Source organism: Pelophylax lessonae (assembly GCF_965119305.1).
Source record: "Pelophylax lessonae genome assembly, chromosome: 3".
NCBI lineage: Eukaryota > Metazoa > Chordata > Amphibia > Anura > Ranidae > Pelophylax > Pelophylax lessonae.
This window is the reverse complement of record NC_138770.1, coordinates 466,133,976-466,156,720: the sequence shown is the minus strand read 5'-3', so window position 1 is coordinate 466,156,720 and position 22,745 is coordinate 466,133,976. Positions and strand designations below refer to the sequence as shown.

The 22,745-nt window shown below is 39.7% G+C and overlaps 1 protein-coding gene across 3 annotated transcripts in view; it reads left to right on the top strand.

Annotated features, from left to right (window-relative positions):
- GNG4 (G protein subunit gamma 4) overlaps window positions 1-22,745 on the top strand; it is a 98,294-nt gene that overhangs the window by 9,838 nt on the left and 65,711 nt on the right. The window lies entirely within an intron of this gene.

Sequence of the window (22,745 nt, the reverse complement as noted above, 5' to 3'; positions counted from 1 at the left end):
AACTGCTTTATGTGCTGTGGCATTCCCCAATTTATCTTCCGCTCCGTTATTTTCTCCAGCTGGAGTCTCTCCTCAAACCGTTTGTCTGGGGAACCTCCAGGCACAAATTGTCCTGGCGGAAGCTGAAGAACGCGACCAATCTGGGTGGTTTGGCTCTCCCTGATTTTAACTTATATTATATTGCGGCGCAGTTGTCTAATTTTTTCCATTATAATTCCTCTGACAGGGATAGATTTCTGGCACTTCTGGCACCGACTCGGACCCATGCACTCACAGACCCCCTTTCTCTTATTGTATCGGGGATTCGGGGGGCGGATCACAGGGATGGTCGGGCATCAATGCTATACCAATACAGGAGGTTGTGGGACGTTGTCTCGAGCAGACTGGCTCTCCCTGGGCTCCATGACTATACCCCGCTATGGTGCAACGTGTCCCTCCCTGAATTCCGAACTATCCCTGATGTGCATGTGTGGGTTCGACACGGTATTATCTTTCTGACTCATATCGTTGCGAATGGGGCACTTAGGAGCTTTGAGTCCCTGGCCGCTCAATTTCACCTCCCGCATACTATGCTCTTCCGGTACTTTCAGCTGCGGCATGCGTTCCACATGCAATTCCCTCAACCGGTGCCGGTTCTGCCCCCGGTCCCAGTACTTGAAGTGGTCAGTTGCTCGAACCCTAGTCACCTTATTTCGATATTGTACACTATGCTACACGAACCGGCCTCCACGGTCCTTGCGTATGCACCTAAGACTAAGTGGGAGGAGGATGTGGGTCCCCTGGAGGATGACGAGTGGAGTGACGCTCTGGATGCCTGTAAATTAGTCTCCCCTAAACTATCCGACCGACTCACCCAGACTTACATCTTACATCGGGCATACCTTACCCCCCTGTTGACTGCCAAATACCGACGAGACGCCACGGACGCCTGCCCTATGTGTGGCCGAGAACGAGGTACTTTTTATCATTTGATATGGAGCTGCCCCGAAACCCAGGGTTACTGGACTCAGGTAGTTAAATTCCTTCATGACACTATGGGCTCCCCCCTCTCCCTGCTCCCCAAACCGTGCTTGTTGGGAATTTTTCCTGATACCAGTATGAATAAATTTACTACTATATTCTTGCACGAAACTTTATTCTCCGCCCGGAAATTGATAGCACGCCGATGGATGCGTGATAGACCCCCTACGTTTCATGACTGGCTTAAGGAAGTTAATGCTACTGTGCCCTACAAGAAGCTGTTGTACACACATAGGGGTTGCCCCACAAAATTTAATAAGATATGGGACAGATGGACGCAGGCCCCGGAAATGTGTGTTTAACCTAGGTTCCCCTCTTATGTTGTACTGTGCAGATGGTCTATCGGCCGGCTATTGTATGCCTCGGTCTTCTTGTTTTATATTCGGACTTTGTTCCACACAGGAGACGCCTCCTTGACACACCTTTCGCACTGTACATGTTTGTGTTTTATTACGCCCTGTTTGATACTTATGTTCAGATGTACCTTGAGTTGCTCACTTCATTGACTGTGATTCACTGCATTCCTCTGTTACTATTGTTTACGAATATTTGTACAATAAAGACTCATTTGAATTAAAAAAAAAAGGGTCAACTAGCAGGTAAAAATAAAAACAGCTCTGGCCGCAATACTTCTCTCCTCTCCAAGCTGCCTAACAATAATTATTTTCCACCACTAGATATCCTAAGTCTTTTGGGTTAAATGACCCATTCAAGCTGATTGATGTCACAAAACCATGTTGCATAACCAGCTTGAAGAAATCTGAGAAAAAAAAGATAAGGGCTCTGGCAGAGAAGGGGGGCACTGGAAGGGTGGCAGGGAAGAGCCAGGATTTTGGTTATAATAATCTGTTTAGCTAACTAGGCTTTAATTTAGGCCTCCAAGGTTAAAGTCTTCTGAATATTGCCAGTGTCATGCACACTGCAGAAAAGGAAATGGAGCGTAACGTGAACCTGTGGCCAGAATATGCACATTAAAGTATTACATATTCTAAACAAGCAGTAAAATCGCAAAAAAAGCCCTTGTGTAACTATGACCTCTGTAGCTATAAGTGACATGGAGAAATTCATCTTTAAAGTTCAGAAGCACTGCAGTCTTAATTTTTTTCTGTAACTTTTTATTACACCAAAATCTTGACAGGTTTCCAGCTTTCCAATGTAAATAAACAATAGGTGTCTCTAAGCTGTGAATGACTAACCTGATCATACAGTCTAATGGTGGAGATACACATGTAGGCAGGTGCAGGGTATTTTGTCCACTCCGGGTGGCACTCTTCCGCAGCTGGAGAGGAAGTCAAGATGAACATGGTTCCTTTATGGTTTCCTGGGTCACTGGGGAACCTATCTGATTGGATGCTGCCACCCCACATGACTTTTGCAGCCATATTGGGTCAGGCAGAGCCTATTTAAGGCATTTTGTGAGTGAGTAGGTTAAAAACAGGTACCCCACATGGTCGGGATGGAACTAGCAGCAGAGAAAGATTTCTGACAGGAAGGGAGGGAAAGCATAGGGCTCGCAAATTCTCTGAACTTCTTTTCTGCTTGGGCACAAGACAGCCAGGCTGCATTCAGCCCCTCTCAACAGGCTTTGTCAGTTCAGCTGAAAATCTGCACTCTTTTGGACCTGTGAGTGTTCCCAGTTGGGCTGTCTTCCCACCCGGTTTATTGTGAACTGTCTTTCCATTATTTCATTATAAGTGTTCTCATCACACTTGCACTGTGTATGTTTTGCTGACACCCCACTCTGCAACCCACCTACACTTGGTGGCAGTCGGCAGGATATGTCCTTTGCAGCAGGTGTGGAGGATATTTTGGTTCCAGCGTGTCTCCGTTAGGATTGGCCTTAGCCCGTATACCAAAGTTTAATGGTTCGAACATTCCCTTGGCAGAGTGGGAGGAGAGCTTAGAGAGTACCGCACAACTGTATCAGGTTCTGGCATGTCTTTGACGGAGCTGGTTATTAACTCGTTAAAGGATAATGCCTGCAACGCGGTGATGTTGCTGCAAGAGGACCTTAGAACAGATTGTGTCACATTTGGAGGGCCTGTTTGGGGAGAATATACCACTTATGGAGCTGAGGTGAAGGTTCTTCCTAAGGAAACAGCAGGAGGATGAGGATCTCACCCATTATGGGGTAGCCATACAGAAATTCTGGAGGCGTCTGGAGAAGAGTGATGTGCGCAGATGCGCTGACATCACTGACTCAGATCATATACTAAGGGATCAGTTCATAGTTGGGCTGAAGGCTTGTCCAGTCCGGAGATCCCTGCAAGAGAAAGTTAAGGTGTAACCCACCACCTCCTTCCATAATGTGTTGCAGGATGTGGTTATGTGGGAACAGTACGAGACGGATGCAACGGTGGCAGTGACCAAGAAGTTTGAACCTGCATACTTCAAAGAGTATATAAGCTGTACCTAGTCCCATGCCACCTGAGGTCCCCAAGTCACTGTCTGCAGTTGAAACTTTGCCAAATGACTCTATGGAGACTTAGGAGGGCCAGCACTCTTTGCAGTCCAACCACAGGCAGGGCAGCTCCCTGAGAGATACTCTGACTATGTTGTTTGAAACTGTTAAATATTCTGCCTTAACCATTATTATTTGTTGTTTCTTTGTTGTTGTGATGCCAAGGACAGCATATGTTAAGGAGGGGGGAGTGTAGGCAGTCTGTATGCTCTTTTTACTGCAGGTGGCACTCTTGCTTCCGCAGTGGCATTGCAACTGGAGAGGATGTCAAGAGGAACATGGTTCCTATATGGTTTTCTGGGCCACTGGGGAAGCTGTCTGATTGGATGCGGCCACCCCATGTTACTTTTACAGCCATCCTAGGTCAGGCAGAGCCTATTTAAAGCCCTGGCTCCCAGACTTGTTGTGCATTTTGCTAGTGGGTAGAGTAGGGACAGGTACGCTGCCTGGTAGGGACCGAACTAGAGGCATGGAAAGGTTCCTGACGAAGAGGGAAAGCACGGGTAGGGCTTGCAACTTCTCTGGACATCTTCCTGCCTGGGCACGAGATGGCCAAGCCTCATTTTGCCCCTCTCAACAGACACTGTCAGTTTGGCTGAAACCTGCTGTCTACATGCTGTTGGACCTGTGAGTGTTCCTGGTTGTACTGTCTTCCCACCAGGTTTATTGTGCACTTGGACTGTGTCAAGAGGAACATGGTTCCTATATGGTTTTCTGGGCCACTGGGGAAGCTGTCTGATTGGATGCGGCCACCCCATGTTACTTTTACAGCCATCCTAGGTCAGGCAGAGCCTATTTAAAGCCCTGGCTCCCAGACTTGTTGTGCATTTTGCTACTGGGTAGAGTAGGGACAGGTACGCTGCCTGGTAGGGACCGAACTAGAGGCATGGAAAGGTTCCTGACGAAGAGGGAAAGCACGGGTAGAGCTTGCAACTTCTCTGGACATCTTCCTGCCTGGGCACGAGATGGCCAAGCCTCATTTTGCCCCTCTCAACAGACACTGTCAGTTTGGCTGAAACCTGCTGTCTACATGCTGTTGGACCTGTGAGTGTTCCTGGTTGTACTGTCTTCCCACCAGGTTTATTGTGCACTTGGACTGTGTATGTTTTTGCCACCGCACCACGCTGCACCCCTTTTACACACCATATCAATTTATTTGTCAGTCGATCTCTCCCAGAAGATGCAATCTTATGGAAGATACAATTGCATAATATCAATCGCATCTGTTTTCACCATGCAACTTCTGTATCTGATCAGTTGAAAAGTGACCGAATTCATGTAAAAAGCATCTCAATAATGCTGATCAATGCAATATGAGCAGCAATTTTCCTCACCTGGTGGATCAACTCAGTATAATCTAATCTACCGACGAAGAGGGAAATCAAATTTAAATTGATCAGAAGGGAAGTTTTGCCTATCTGATCATTTGCAAACTCAATCATTTTGATCGAATCGCACATTGATTAGATAATAAAATCAAACTGTGAATGGCCACCATTAGCTGTGATCTTTGAGAATGACTTACAGTGAGGGAAATAATTATTTGATCCCACCTACAAAGAAAGAAATGAAGGGTCTATAATTTTTATCATAGGAGTATTTTAAATTATAGTGACAAAATATCAACCAAAAACACATGGTACAAGTGTTGTAAATTGAGTTGCAGTTCAGTGAGAAAAATAAGTATTTGACCCCCAAGCAAAACATGACTTAGTGCTTGGTGGATAAACCCTTGTTGGCAAGCACAGAGATAAGACGTTTCTTGTAGTTGGTTACCAGGTTTGCACACATCTCAGGAGGATTTTGGTTCCTCTCTTCTTTACAAATCTTCTCTAAATCGTTAGGATTTCTTGGCTGTCTTGGCAACTCAAAGTTTTAGCTCCCTCCATACATTTTTTTATAGGATTAAGGTCTGGAGACTGGCTAGGCCACTGCATGACCTTAATGTGCCTCTTCTTGAGCCACTTCTTTGTTGCCTTGGCGGTATGTTTTGGGTCATTGTCATACTGGTAGACCCATCCACAACCCATCTTCAGTGTTCTGGCTGAGGGAAGAAGGTTCTCATCCAAGATTTTTCAATACATGGCCCCTCAATCTGGAAAAGTCGGCCTGTACCTTTAGCAGAGAAACCGCCCCAAAGCATAATTTTTTCACCTCCATGCTCGACTGTAGGGTTGGTGTTCTTAGGCTCATAGTCAGCATTTTTCTTCCTCCAAATATAGCGAGTCAAGTTAATGCCAAAGAGCTCAATTTTGGTCTCATCTGATCACAGAACCTTCTCCCAATCCTTTTTCTGAGTAATTTAAATGTTAATTGGCAAACTTCAGATGGGCCTGTACATGTGCCTTCTTCAGGAAGGGGAACTTGCGGGCGCTGCAGGATTTCAATGCATGGCAGCGTATTGTGTGACCAACAGTTTGTTTGATGACTGTGGTCCCAACTTCTTTGCGATCATTTACAAGCTCCTCCATTTTAGTTCTGAGCTGATCCCTCACGCTTGTCATGATTGCTTTTACCCCATGAAGTGAAATCTTGCATAGAGCTCCAGACCGAGGGCGATTGATGGTTATTTTGTATTTCTTTCCATTTGCGAATAATCGCTCAAACAGTTGTCTCCTTCTCACCAAGTTTATTGCAGGAAAGTCTTGTAGCCCATTCCAGCCTGGCAAAGGCCTACATTCTTGTCCCTGGCATCTTTTCACAGTTCTTTGGTCTTGCCCATGATGCTGCAGTTTGAATGCAAGAGATTCTGTGGACAGGTGTCTTTTTATACACCTTCTTAAAGAGGAGCTCCAGGCACCTATCAAAAAAATAAAAGTCAGCAGCTACAAAAAGTCTAGCTGCGGACTTTTAAAAAACAGCTGCTCATCTGTCCCACGGTTCAGCGGTGAGCTCACCCTAGCCACCTTCATCCTCTGTACTCCCTCAGCTGCACCAGCATCTTCACTGTGGGCACCCGACTGGGAAGCTGCAAGTTGTCACAGCCGGTTGAGGGTGAGCTCACCGCACGAGTTGCGATGCGCATTCTGAATGGTGGATGCTTTATTCTGGGACCTGTCAGTGGGGGGGGGGGGGGGGAAGGAAAACTTCCGTTGCTGAGTTCCACGGGTAACTGTTAAAATCGGTACCTACTCCCCCCCCCCCAACTCAAAAGTGGAGCAGGGGATGAGTCCTTAAAGTGGAACCTCCCCTTTTTGGTGGAGTCCTATTCTGTGTACCACATGAGCACATACTGCAGTAAGTCTGTGGGAGCCAGAATTATTGTTGGTTGGTAGGGGATCAAATACTTATTTTATTCACTGAACTGCAACTCAATTTATAACATTGGTATTGTCTTTTTTCTGAATTTTTGGTTGATATTCAGTCTATATCATTTAAAATACACCTATAATAAAAATGATATACCCTTTATCTTATTGTAAAAGGGCAAACTTAGAAAATCTGCAGGGGATCAAATAATTATTTTCCCCACTGTAACTGACATTGCAAGCAGCAAAAAGGTCCGAGATGACTTGTTGTGAAGCTCTTTTAATGACTTAATGTTCATAGTCTGGGCAGAGTGCACTCTTGCCATTTGAGTACTAGCCTGTATGTACCTCTTCAATACCAGACCATTTTGCAGTTTTAATTACTGTGATAATTTGACTGACAATTATTCAGTCGTGCGACTGTACCCAAATGATTTTTATATAATTTTAGGGAGAGAGAACCTTCTTCTGCTAGTATTTATTAGCCAGAGGGTTTTTTTTTTTTTAAGAGGAATAACGTGAAATCCTTACTTTCTGTTATAAAACATACAACATCAAATAAAATGATAAAACAGCACAAACACCCCCAAAATTACCCTATTTGTTATTACCACAAATTGGAAATGAAACATGCAGGTATTGGGGTAATTAAATGCACCCAACCTTTAAAAATGACCTAGTGAAGCCAAATAGTAGCAATAAAATTCCTCCACCCCCCCCCCTAAAATTGGTTGTCAGTGGCATTTTAACCCCCCTCCTCCATCAGTGGTGGTCAGTGGTACTTTAAAACCACACCACCATCAAAAATCGATCTCACTATTATTGATTGTGAGTGGCGCTTTAAACCTTCCCATCTTTAAGTGGCTATAAATCTTCCCCTCTTGAATTTTTTTTTCTTTGAAATAATGTAAAATGATTTAATTAGGAAAATGAGTTAGATTGCTACGGTCAAGTTGCAGGTAGTTCTGCTAAATTTGATCTAAGCATCTATGCATTAATGACCTCTCTGGTGATGGAAGGGTTAGTTATCACATTCCTGGAGTAGTGGTTATTGATTCATACTTTTTTTTTTTTCAACAATATTTTTTTATTGAGAATTATTGAAAATTGTTTATACATGTAATACAAAGAAAAAGAAAAGGAAAACACATATATAACATGGGACATATTGATTCATACTCTTAATGGTATATATTTATAAGCAGCGTATCCCAAGGTTCAGGTTAGGTCCCATTACTTTTTAACCTGTTTATAATTGATATACAGTTAAAAGTACAAAATTGTTAAATTAGTACAAAAAAGATTGATAGTGGAGAATACAGTCTTTGCAAGATGTCTCCAATGTGCAAGCTAAGCTGGATGCACTAACTCACTGGGCATATCCTGTACATAGAAACTCAGGTTTTAATGCTGATCAATGGATGGGATAAAAGATCCTTGTAACATGCAAACTAGAAAATGTAAAACTGAGTGAATGATTGAGAAGGATTTTTATTGAAAGAGTGCGCACATGGTATTTATTCTGTTTTGAGGTGGAAAAAACTGTTAATGGGACATATTATATACATGTATAAGATAAGCAACCCATACAACTCAGTGGAAGGTTGTTTGCTTTAAAGTATAACCAAATTCAAAACTTTTTTAAAAGTTTTGGATAGAGTAGAGCGAGATTAGAACACCTGTCAGGTTTTTGTTGATGTCTGTGTCCCCATTAAGGAGATTCCCGCGTTAGATTTGACCTGTTTACCATTCATAATCATTGAAAGTTAAAGTAAAAGAAAATCCCCAAATTGTGGGTTGTCCCAGGAAAAGTAATATAGGGGAAATATTCCTGTGGGGGCACTAGTTCTTGTGACCTAGGGGTCCCCAAATAATTCCTTTCATTTGCAGGGATTTCTTCTCACTTCCTGTTTGGCTATTGGACAGGAAGTGAAGGGAAATATATGCAATGGGGACACAGATGGCAAAAAAAAATTGACAGAGTTTATAATCCTCCCTTACTCTATCCAAAATGAAAAAAAAAAAAAAAGTTTTGCCCATAGTTCTACTTTAATGATTATTATGTCCTGGCAAGTAAACCCCAAAGCCCCCACTTCCCATTTAGAGTCCATACCAGCATTTTTTTTGTTTTCGTTTTATCTTGTTGCAATAGCAAGAAATGGTCTTTTTTTTTTTTTTTTTTTTTTTTACTCCCTGTGATATCATCTCCAAGTTTGTAATATTCTGGCAGGGGCATCTGTTGGAAGCTCAGTTCTTATTTACATAGGCTAGTGTACTGGCTACTTGCCTTCCTTGCCCCAGCAGCACACCTCCTAGGTCACACAGGCAAGCAAACTTCCAGGTTTTATACTTAGTGTGGCAGCAAAGTTTTATCCACATGATACTGAGCTCCCTATGTGTGCCTTGAAGCCTGCTCTGATGGGCCTTGAGCCCTTGACTGTTCCTGGGGCTCCTGGTGCCATTGGTGACAGATCTATGCAGTCCATTACCAGTACTGCAAGAACTCTCCATCTGTCGCTCCTGGCCATAGGCACTGTTCTAACGCGCTCCATCTGTGGCTCCTTGGCTACACTGTTACTGGTCCATTAGACCAGCTGGAGTCATGGCAGCAGCACTAGGGAAGGGGGGGGGGGGGCAGAGAATTATATAGGTGCAGTTCAGCAGGCGGGGCTGACAATACTGGTTGGGTTTTCAGAGTAAAAAAGGCACTGTGTTGTCAGCCTAAACAGGATGTTAGGAGAACAATGAATGAATTCTGGCAGATCAACAGGTATTTTTCGGTACTATAATTATTTTTTAATGGGATAAAGCATGGGGAAATATGCATATATTGCATCAATGCAAATTATTTTGCTCTGACATACATTTTAGGCATAGCTTCTAACTGTCCCTGATTTTGATGGACTGTCCCTGATTTGGAACAAAGTCCCTCTGTCCCTCATTCCTCCTCACTTGGTCTGGTCAATATAGTTGTATATAAAATGCACTATTTATCTTTCAAATGGTGTTTCCCAGTGCTAAACCTTTCATCCTAATTCTAAATTGCTGCTTGTTGTAAATTTAAAAAAGTGAGTATAAAGGAATAGCAGTGGTTAAAAAAAAAAATTAAAAATCACTTGTGGGATTAACTATTCATTTTTTTGTATAATTCTCTTTTTAGGGCCGTGACAGGGGTGTGTATTCTATGCCTACATACTTTTGCTAATAGGTGTTCCCTGTTTCCATCTCAAAAAGTTGAGAGGTATGTTTCAGGGTCTCCACAAAAGACACAGTGGCATTCTTTCTGACTGTAGGAAAAGAAGTTTAAAGGGTAACTCCACTTTCGTTGGGAGAAAAAAAAACAAAGAAAAAATAATATAGCATATACAATTGCGACACAAGTCATAATGTAATTAAATGTTTTTTTTTTTTTATTACCTTTCCAATCTGCAGCTCTGTAATTTTCTGAAAATGAAATGCAATATGGCTACCTGGAGGTTTTCTGTACACAGAATGTATACTGACCACACCCCAGAAACATCATTTCCTGCTTGTGTGATTGGCTCACCAATTTCCCCAGAAGTCTGCCTAAGCTACAAGTCAGATTTTAGGTATCCCCTGCAACAAAAATTTTATTTTTGGTGAGATACTCCAAATAGGAACACGTCTAAAGGGATGCAGGCCCAGAAAATTTCCTCATTAGTGCTCTGCAGCTGCACAGCTGACTGAAAATTACGAAACCACTCCCATTAGACCCATTCAGCACAGTGGAACAACCAGAGATTTCTTCAAAATAACAAAATGTAGGAATCTACAACATAGGTTGGTATTATCCTTGCAATGCACATAGATCACCCAGAGGGGAATGTTTTTTCTCAACAAAAGGCGAGTTAAGCTTTAACCTCTGAATGCAGAAATATTATTGTAGAATTTAGCCAGTGATATGTCTTTTTTTTTTTTTTTTTTCTTACCTCTGGATCATTTATAGGTTTATGCTTTTATGTCTAACTAAATGGATAGGTGTCTTTTCAACCCAACCAACTATGTAACTAATAATTTTTAACTCCCTTTTTCCTAAAAGAATTTTCCACAAAATCCAGTTTCAAGCAAACACAGGATAGCTGGTCTTTAATAAATCACTCCTTTCAAGTGCTCACAATGGGACATCTGTCTCAGGCCTCTTGTGGGGTAGTATAATACTATAAATATGACCGCCTGGTCAGCTGCTTTTGAAATCAGGTTACCATTCATGTAGCAATGCTAACATTTGGCAGGGCCTATTGTGAAAAGAAAAAGCAACATGCAATTCCTTTGTCAACTCTTTCATGCATTCATACGATCATAGGAAATAGCGGGCGTCTTGGTGTTTTCTTGTTGTGTCTCTCTCATGCCTTTTTGCAAACTGCAAATACGATTTTTTTTTTCTCCAGTACTCACTTTGATTTTATCACTCATTCACTTAGCACAGTTTTGTGACGCAAAATATTCAGTTTCCATTGACTTCCTAGATCAGGGGTCTTCAAACCTACCCTCCAGTTGTTCAGGAACTACAATTCCCCTCATGCCTAGTCACATCTGTGAATGTCAGAGTTTTACAATGCCTCATGGGATGTGTAGTTCTGCAAACAGCTGAAGGGCCGTAGTTTGAGGATCCCTGTCCTAGATGCTTCCCTTGGTTGTGTCAGGAGTCATGTGATGTTCTTTCCTTTACCTCCTGAACTTTAACCCAGTCTTGGTAGGTGCCTGATCTTCATATATTTATAATATAAAAGACACATAATATTAGGTTCAACCGCTAAAGGCTGTTTTTTGTTTAGCTTTCATCTATTTTCTAAAATCAGTTGGGTTTCTAGAAACTGGGGTATTTATTTTGCGGTCATGTGACATTTTGCGTGTACACAGGTGGCATCAGTTAGTAAAACCAGGGCTGATTTAGAGGTTTGGGAGCAAGGAGAATGTATACTAATAAAAAGAAGATTTTTTTACTTTTTTTACATTTTAAATCATTTTAAAAAAATGGGTAGATTTTCTATTTTAACATCTTTAGGTTGAAACAAACCTGAGTGTGAAGAGTTTTTCAAAACCCTGTAATTGTGAAAAAGCATCTAATCCAAATAATTGGGGTGCAATTTAGGCTGGCCACACATTAACAATTTTCTTACAATTTTCTGTACAATTTTCTTCGGATTTACCTTCAACTATGTAGTACAAAGACCCACCTAATTGGATACAATTGAAAGGGTTGTTTAGTTTTGACCTCATATTAGATGTTTTTTGGTAAATCTGACAGAAAATTGTACAAGATAATTGAACATGTATGGCCAGCCTTATGCCCCGTATACACGTTCCGATAATCGTACGACTAATGTTTCGCAAGTTGTTGCATGCTACAAAAATTGAAACCAACTCTGCATACAAATCATCAGATTTTCTTCGTACGATTCACTGACCAAGTGTACTTTTCGTAGCTACGTATCGGAAGTGATGTCATATACGTCTGACCCCTGCATCGTGCAACGTCATTTGATTATTTCCGATCATGCCTGGTATTTGTCGTTCGATTTTTAGCGTACGCATACTGTACTGATGAAACGATTATCGTTCGATAAGCTGTCGTACGACAGAAGTTTTCCTGTTTGTCCCTTTGGATTTTGTTGGACCAACTGTCGTGATCGGCTGTCGAAAGCTGTGTACTATCGATCAGATTATCGTGCGATCAGGTTGAAAGCGAGTTTTGTCATATGATTATCGGAACGTGTGTATGGGGCATTAGTCATTTGGTCCAGCTCTGTATTATAATTTCAGCCATAAGCAACAATCTTTGTTGCTATAGAAAAAACTATCAATTCCATATTGGATATCAAGTCAGATAGAGTAGTAGACTCCTTAAGCAGGTTCTGTGATATGAGGAAAATAGAAGTAAAGCCTCTTGAACCTCTTAAAATCTGATATATTTGTTAAATGCAAATACGGCATTCCACAGTAATAATGCCAGTTATAAAGCATAGTAACGGAATGTGGGTTGCACAGAAAATGTCAGGCCATACATCTGTGCATTGATGCTGAAATGTAGCGGAGTTAGCAACATTACATTTATAAAAATCCCCTATGACTTCCTTCCAAAAGAGAAAATTGGAAAGGGGTGCATACTTTATTTTTTATATAGAATGGAATGGCAGTAATATCCTTTGCGATGTCAACTGATTTCTAAAAAAAAAAAAAAACTGCAATGTTTTCAAGCCTTCTTTTTTTACTGAAACTGATAATACATGAGTTAGATGCAAAAAGAGTCACCACAAAACCCCAAAGGTAAGAAAGAGGCATAGATTCTGCAGCCAAAATTTCTCTCGGATCCCAGGAAATCAATATTGGAAAGAAGCAGCAGCACCATCCACTGGGATGGCTAAAAATAGATACTATTTTTCAGCTCGCCATGTGTACGCAGTAATGTTTTATTCCATAGTGATTTTATCATGCTAACGATATACAGATTCAGGACCTCAAAATATGAAAAAAAAAACTATTCTATACCACATTGATAACATCACCTCCGATTCAGATTAATTATTTTATGTGATACAAAGAGCACAAACATTACAAAGGAAAGAAAGGCATCCAAATCCAATGCGTGGTAGTCCTCTGTGTACATTGTGTAATTGCAAACCAGTGCAGTTTTTTTCCCAGTCATTAGTGACTACAGAAATTACCATATTATGCAGTGTCAGGAAAACATGCATAAATATAGAATTTATACTTTTAGGAAACTCTGCACCATAAGCGATTTTAGCTAAGAAAGACATGAACCATTTCCTGGAAAACACTACTACTTCCATTAAACAAATATGAAAAAACAATGCGCTATCTGTACAATAGAACACAAGCCGCCAGCACTACAATTGACATACAAATTGTGCAAAGAATTTATATAAAAGGATGTGCAGCGCTAAATTAATATACATACATTAAATTATGCATATAAATGTGAAAATATAAGGGGATCAATCAGTGAGTCCATAGTAATGTGAAAATATAAAGGGATCAATCAGTGAGTCCATAGTAATGTGAAAATATAAGGGGATCAATCAGTGAGTCCATAGTAATGTGAAAATATAAGGGGATCAATCAGTGAGTCCATAGTAATGTGAAAATACAAATGAATCAATAAGTGAGTCCATAGTAATGTGAAAATATAAGGGGATCAATCAGTGAGTCCATAGTAGTGTGAAAATACAAATGAATCAATCAGTGAGTCCGTAGTAATGTGAAAATATAAGGGGATCAATCAGTGAGTCCATAGTAATGTGAAAATATAAGGGGATCAATCAGTGAGCCCATAGTAATGTGGAAATATAAGGGGATCAATCAGTGAGTCCATAGTAATGTGAAAATATAAGGGGATCAATCAGTGAGTCCATAGTAATGTGGAAATATAAGGGGATCAATCAGTGAGTCCATAGTAATGTGAAAATATAAGGGGATCAATCAGTGAGTCCATAGTAATGTGAAAATACAAATGAATCAATAAGTGAGTCCATAGTAATGTGAAAATATAAGGGGATCAATCAGTGAGTCCATAGTAGTGTGAAAATACAAATGAATCAATCAGTGAGTCCGTAGTAATGTGAAAATATAAGGGGATCAATCAGTGAGTCCATAGTAATGTGAAAATACAAATGAATCAATCAGTGAGTCCATATTATTGTAAATCATGTAAAAGAAACTGGAAAACCAAATGAGAAGTCAGAGTGTTTTGATTCCAATAGTCATCAGTGAGATAGAACCCAACACCACCAATAACGGTAAATGCGCTCAAAAGTAAGAAAGTATGGACCCAGGTACCTTATAGTAAGTGGGTCCCATGGGAGGATAAGATCCAGTTGAGAGGAATGTTCGATCAGGCTGTATCTGTGTACTCCTGGGGAAAGATGGCTTTATCTCCGATATGTAACAACAGGCCAGAGTGCACACATATAGTGTGAAACTGCTTCACACAATTTCTTTAAAATGGTGGCAACTGTAAGTAACCAGCTTAAAGCATATGGAAAGATTACAGGCAGGAACAAACGACCCTAATGCGTTTCGTCATATGTGACTTATTCATAGGGGTTATAAGTGTTTTTACTATTTAAAAAAAAATGGCGTGAAGCAGTTTTACACTATTTGTGTGCTCTCTAGCTTGTTTTTACACATCAGTGTCTTGCCGTGAGATAAAGCCATCATTGCCCAGGAGTACACAGATACAGCCTGATCGAACATTCCTCACAACTGGATCTTATTCTCCCATGAGGATCATATGGCCTGTTTGATCCACTTACTATAAAGGTACCTGGGTCCATACTTTCTGGTGAGTGCATTTATCTTTATTGGTGGTGTTGGGTTCTATCTCACTGATGACTATTGGAATCAAAACACTCTGACTTCTCATTTGGTTTTCCAGTTTCTTTTACATGATTCACAAGAATATGGACTCACTGATTGATTCATTTGTATTTTCACATTACTATGGACTCACTGATTGATTAATTTGTATTTTCATATTACTACGGACTCACTGATTGATTCATTTGTATTTTCACATTACTATGGACTCACTGATTGATTCATTTGTATTTTCACATTACTATGGACTCACTGATTGATTAATTTATATTTTCACATTTATATGCATAATTTAATGTATGTATATTAATTTAGCGCTGCACATCCTTTTATATTACTACTACTTCCAGACCTTTTTACTCTAGCTACTGGCTGTTTTACAGACAGTAAGTTACATAGTTACATTGTTAGTCTGGTTGAAAAAAGACACAAGTCTATCCAGTTCAACCAATAAAAAGAAAAAAAAATGTTTACAATCCTATGTAGAGTGCACAGTCCTATACCCACAGTTGATCCAGAGGAAGGCAACCCCTCCCCCCAGAAAAGCATGATCTGATTTGCTGCAGCAGGGGAAAAAATCCCTCCTGATCCCACAGTAAGTACTAGAGTGGAGTGGTATAAAGGAGGAGATGGCATCAAAGAGACAAAGGGAAACCTGGAATAGTATCGGGAGATAAGTCTATGCCCATACACCAGAGAAAATGGAAAACACTGGCTGCACTAAACTCGTTTGCTCCTTTTTGAGCTTGACTAAAAAGGTTTTTTTTTTTTCTTTTTTAGTTTTGTGGTTATAGGTCTATTTTGCATGTAATTGTATCCATTCACTAGAATGCAAAATAAATTGGAAAAAGGAAACTCCATAAGTTAGAAAAAAAAAAAAAAAACATGCTTTTTTTTTTTTTAAATAAATGAACTCCCTTCTCTTTCCCCACTTACTTGTAAAAACAGATCCCAGGGCATATTCTCCATTACTATACTGGCCATCTGGCTATGTAAGAAAAACAAAAAAAAGTTTCCGTTTAAGTTTAAAGTTAAACATATAAGATCTGACATGGATATCACCGAAATTTACAGTTTTGGCATTTGGGAATATGGGAGCTGTCATGTACTTTAACTCAGCAGAAACAATTGTAACAAGGTCACATGGAGCATCATCATTATAGCAGGGACTTGTGCTGAATCAGACTGTTGGGGAAGAGGGAAAGGGCATACTGATATCTCTTATTTTTAAACTGTAATTTATTGTATGTACTATAATGTATTTTTCATTTTAGTATATAAAACATTTACTACCAATCTTGTAATATCACAGGATCAGCACTGGACAGCTCCTATAAATGTAAAATGCTGCTTAACGTTAAAATAGAAGTAAACGCAATCACTATAAACTCAGATAAGCTTTAACATGTTAATGTCATTTCAGAAGTTGTTTTTACTGTTTTCCCATCTGCATTCTGCAACTTTCATCAAAATATTACCTGGTGATCCTACCATGACAATCCTTGTTCATGGACTTCCTGTAATGAGGTGACAACTTTCAGTTGTGGTCCTGTGTTGTCACTCTATCAAACACAGAGACTACAATTGGCGATTCACATTGTGCAGATATGGTCTATGGTTCAGAGCTTCAATCTTGTGAAAAAAAAAAAAAAGAAAGTCCATCTAATCTAACCAATAGAAAAAAAAATAAACACGCATGCAGACAGAACAGAAAACCTCTATACATACTGTCCTTTATAGACACGTGCAGAACAAAATTTTTTTTCGTTTTGTTATTTGCATAAATGCGTTTAGTTAAATTAGTTTAATTCATTTTCAGAATTTGCTTCGTTTTTCGTATTCGAATAGATTCGAATTTACTGAATTTGAATTTGAATAGTTTTCAAATTAATTTCGAATAGTTTTTGATTCAGAAAAGTTTTCAAATTCGAATCGTTTTCAAATTCGAAAAGTTTTCGATTTGTTATCCAATTTCCAAAGACAATAAAATAGAAATGAAGATAAAGGAATAGAATGGAAAAAAATATAATATGATAGAAAAGAATATAACAGAAAAAAAAGAGTAGAATATAGTAGAGAAAAACAGAACACAACGGAATAGAAAATAAAAGAACAGAATAGAAAAGAATACAGTTTAAAAAACAATCGAATAGAATAGAAAGAATATAACCATTTACCAAAATTCAAATGGAATCAATTTGAATAGAATGGAAAAGAATATATTAGAATAGAAAATACCATAATAGTATAGAAAAACACCACAATAGAATAGAATAGAAAGAATATAACTATCTTCATATTCTAATCTATTCTTTCTCTGTCGCTCATTGACAGACGTAGTCCTCTTTGATTCACATCAATTAGGTTATGCTGCCTCCGCAGGAGTAGGACTAGGCAGAAAGAAAAAACGTTCTGGCTCCACCCTAGGGGCAGTCCCAGAGGGTATATCCTCTTCCTCTCTGCTACAGAGAATCATTTTTTTTCTGTCTAGTCAGGAGTAAGGACCTAAGTTCCTTGCTGGGATCTCTGGTCCTGGCAAGATTTTTTAGAAAAATTTTTTCTTTTAGGTAGTTTTTTTGTCTCCAGTTTTCCTGTGAGATCTTCAAGCAAATCACGCCGGATCTGGGCGACGGGCTGGATGTTGAGATCCAGTGGTCACCCCAGCCGGCCTACGAGCGCGCGCAGACCATTGCATCGCGCTTGGTCAGCCGCGACACATTCAAGTAAGTATGCGGGACCGGGCGACGGGCTGGATGTTGAGATCCAGTGGTCACCCCGGTTCAGCCTACGAGCGCGTGCAGACCAGAGCTCCGCGCTGGGTCGGCCGCGACATAGTCCCATTGGACGGGGACTGACCCTGCGAGTTAAACGTCTCGTTTGGACGCCAAGAACCAGAGAGTCAAGGCGTCCGTATTGGTCAACAACCCCCCACTTCGGTGGAGAGGGTATTGTGAAGAGAGGGTGCCTGTCGGTTCGGTATGGTCGGAGGATCTGCTGTCGCAGGGACCGATCTTCCATCCTGCTTTACGATCGCTGGCTTTAACGGCCCGGTTATTGAGACCCAGGTGCTGAAGTACAAGGGATTGTCAGCTTCAGTTATTCCTACTCTAGTTAAAGCAAGGAAAGCGACTTCCAGAAAGATGTATCATCGTACATGGAAGTCTTATATTGCGTGGTGTGAATCCCTTGGGTTCCCTCCACGTCTTTATTCGGTAGCCCGAATATTGGCTTTTCTGCAACAGGGAGTTGAGCAGAAGCTGGCCTTGAGTGTTATCAAGGGTCTGTTTTCAGCATTTGCTATCTTCTTTCAGAAGGTTTTGGCTACTCATTCCTTGGTGCGGAATTTCATCCAGGGGGTGCGACACCTGGCTCCGCCAGTGCACGCGCCGTTACCATCCTGGGATCTTAATTTGGTGCTGTCAGTTCTTCAGACACCTCCCTTTGAAAATATCAGGGAGATTCCCTTGCTTACTTTATCCCAGAAGGTGGCCTTCTTGGTGGCTATCACTTCTGCACGCAGGGTGTCAGAACTGGCTGCATTATCCTGTTGTTCCCCAGATCTGGTGGTTCATAGGGATAAGGTTGTTCTTCATCCGAATCCATCCTTCCTTCCTAAGGTGGTTTCAAAGTTTCATTTGAATGAGGACATTGTATTGTCTTTCCTATGTCCTAAGCCCTATCATCTTCGAGAATTGCGTTGCATTCCTTGGATGTAGTTCGGGCGATCAGGATATATTTGAATACTACGGATTCATTTTGTAAGACGGATTCACTGTTCGTGATCACGGATGGCCCTAAGAAGGGGTTGCCTGTTTCTGCCGCGACCATCTTTAGATGGATCAGACAGACGGTGGTATAGGCTTATTCTATCTAAGGGTCGGGATCCCCCGTTCCCTGTTAAGGCGCATTCTACTCGGGCGCTTAGTGTTTCCTGGACCTTCCGCCATCAGGCGTCAGTGGTTCAGGTTTTCAAGGCGACTACCTAGTCGTCGGTTCATACCTTTACAAGATTGTATAAGGTTTATGTGAGGGCATTGTCAGATGCCTCTTCTGGCCGCAAGGTTCCTGCAGGCCGCTGTTTGAGGAGACTGTTGGTCTACCTCGAGGGTTTGTTGGGTAGGTCTCATCTGTTTGCTCGATGAGTCCCTTGATACTTCTGGTTGGCTCCTGTTGGGCCTTCTAGATTGGATTTTGATTTCTGTCAATCCCACCCCTCATTTGTGGCACTGCTTCTGGAAGTCCCAATTGATGTGAATCAAAGAGTACTACGTCTGTCAATGAGCGACAGAGAAAATTGGATTTTTGTAAGATCTTACCGTAAAATCCTTTTCTCTTAGCTCATTGACAGACGTAGTACCCGCCCCTCTATCATTGAGTTGGGTTGGGTTAAATTCTCTGACACTGCTTCGTAACAGAACTGATTCTCTGTAGCAGACAGGAAGAGGATATACCCTCTGGGACTGCCCCTAGGGTGGAGCCAGAACGTTTTTTCTTTCTGCCTAGTCCTACTCCTGCGGAGGCAGCATAACCCAATTGATGTGAATCAAAGAGGACTACGTCTGTCAATGAGCTAAGAGAAAAGGATTTTACGGTAAGATCTTACAAAAATCCAATTTTTCTTTTCTATTTAAATTTGAATTGATCCTGTTTGGATTTTGGAAAATGGTTATATTCTATTCTTTTTTTAATTCTTTTATTTTTCTATTTTTTTATTCTATTCTATTTTACTATTTTCTATTCTATTATTTTCTATTCTTTTCTTTTCTATTACAATTCAAACTTATACTCTATCAAATTTGAATTTCGGAAGATGGTTATTTTATTCTATTCTCTTTTATTCTATTCTATTCTGTTTTTTTATACTATTACCGTATTTTCCGGTGTATAAGACGACTGGGCGTATAAGACGACCCCCCTAATCTTCATCTACCGGTAATACTTATACTTAGGTTACCTTGGAGATATTATACTCGGCGTATAAGACGACCCCCCATTTTTGGGGGATTTTTTTGAGGTTCAAAAGTAGTCTTATACGCCAGAAAATACAGTATGTTATTTTCTATTCTATTCTAATCTATTCTTTTCCATTCCATTCAAATTCAAATTGATTATATTTGAGTTTTGGAAAATGGTTATATTTATTCTGTTCTATTCTATTGTTTTTTTAATTCTATTATTTTCTAATCTATTATAGTCTATTCTATTCTTTTTTTTCTATTCTATTCTTTTCTTATCTATTAAAATTCAAATTTATTCTATTTGAAATTTGAATTTCAGGAGATGGGTGAATTCTTTATATTTTATTCTATTCTTTAGTGTATTCTATTTTTTTCTATTCTATTCCTTTACTTTCTATTCTATTTTATTCTCTTTGGAAACTGAAAAACAAACCAAAAGCTATTCGAATCCGAAAAGTTTTCAGATTTAAAGAGTTTTTGAAAATGATTCAAAAACTATTTGAATCGATTCAAATTTCCTCTGAATTTTTTTCTTTATTTTTCGGATTCATTTAAATTCGGTACTATTGTAATTCAAAAATTTGAATACATCCAAATTGTCGAAAACTGAAAATTTGCCTAAATTTGAATTCAGAACGAAACGAACTGCACATGTCTAGTCCTTTACCCACAGTTGATCCAGAGGATGGCAAACACCCATAAAAGCATGATCCAATTTTCTCCACCAGGGGAAAAAAATTCTTCCTAATTCCACAGGATGCATATTCCCTGGATAAACAACCCCTTTAAATATGAGTAACCAGTTATATTTATGAAAAGAAAGAAAAAGCCTGGCCTTTTTAAAAACAATGTACTGAGTTGGCCAGAATCAGCTTTTGAGGAGAGTCTATTCCACATTTTCATAGCTTTTACTGTGAAGAAGCCTTTCCATAGTTGGAGGTTAAATTTTTATTCCTCCAGGTGTAAAGAGTGCCCCCTTGTCCTCTGTGATGACCTTATAGTTACATACACTATGTAAAGTTACTACACCCACTTCCCTGAAGCTCCGCCCACTCCACGTAATGAATCTCCGCCTACTTATCAGATTAAAGGGTCTTATTAATAAAGAGAGAATTACAGGAAATTGAAAAGGGAATTTTAAACTTTATCCAAAGTAGCAGAGTTGGAATAATTCTCCCATTCAGCTGCACTACTTCTGCCTAAAGTTTAAAATTCTCATCACAATTCCCTGCAATTCTAAAGTGTCAAATGTGCTCAGGTGTAACCGTACAAAAAATGTAAATATAAATAAAGTGCAAAGTGTAAATAAGTACATTAAGTAGGTAAGTGCAAAGTGTAAAAAAGTACATTGCAGGGACAATGTAAATTACCCGGGACAGGCTCCTATTTGCCGGGACTGTCCCGGCAAAAACGGGACAGTTGGCAAGTATGCACTAGGATGTTAGCTTGCTATTAGATATGTCATACTGTCATCATAATGTATATGAAGACATGGAAAGTGACCATATGCGATGTGAATGTAGTTTTATATTTATTGGTAATATGAACATGTGGATATTTATTTGGGTTTATTAATATAGTTTAAGAAAAATCCCCAAAAAATAGCCACATGTTCACATCACTAAGAAATAAATATTGAAGCACATTTACAGTGCATATGGTCACTTTAGTCATTTTCCACATCTTCATTCACATTATGATGACATCTCCTACAGCAACCTAATGTCCTTATGACAAAAATAATAGATACATGCAGTAGAATGCCCTGAATCCATGGTGGTTGCCCCAGGTCCCTGGTGCTGCGATCACCGCTGATTACAGCTGTCCCGCATCAGCTTTGTCATGACCTATTTTCCAGAATCCAGGTCATGGGGACGACTGTAGTACTATACATCCCTGGGCAATTTAAAGAATAATTCCAAGCATGGCTATATTCTACATAGTTACATTATTCCAACTTGGACCAATGTAACTATGTATCAAAAAAGGAGGGATAAGGGGGACTTTATATAAGACAATGACTGGGTAGAGTCATATGCCTCCATCCCTGGTACAAATAATGGAGGAGGGAGGCTTGGGACTTGAAACAAACGGCTCTAAAGTGATGAAAAATCAATTTATAATAGGTTTAATTGTACATTTACACATATTAAGTTGTTAAAAAATACAATGAATAAATAGCATTGCTCATAAATAACACATATTACATGTATATACATATCGCCACATCACTGTGGTGTGGGTGGTGTTATTTGATGACCTAGACTTCTCTATCAAGATACATTGATGGATGTTGATTGTAAAAGCCAGTAGTAATAGATCAGATGGTAGTAATAGTGTAGTATCGAAAAGGGCTCTACGCGTTTCGTGGGTTCTTTCCACTCATCAGGAGCCGATGCAGGGTAAATATGCTTGTAGCTGCAATAAAGTGCATATATATATATATATATATATATATATATATATATATATATATATATATTTATACACATATACATATATATGTAGTCTAATGTTAAATACAAAAAAAGGTCCTAGGGAAAAAAGGATTGTCATGACCTATTTCCCAGAATCCAGGCCGTGGGGACGGCTTTAGTATTAAACATTCCTGGGCAATTGAAAGAAAAAATTTGAAGAATGGCTATATTATACATAGTTAAATTATTACAACTTGGACCAATGTAACTATGTATATACATA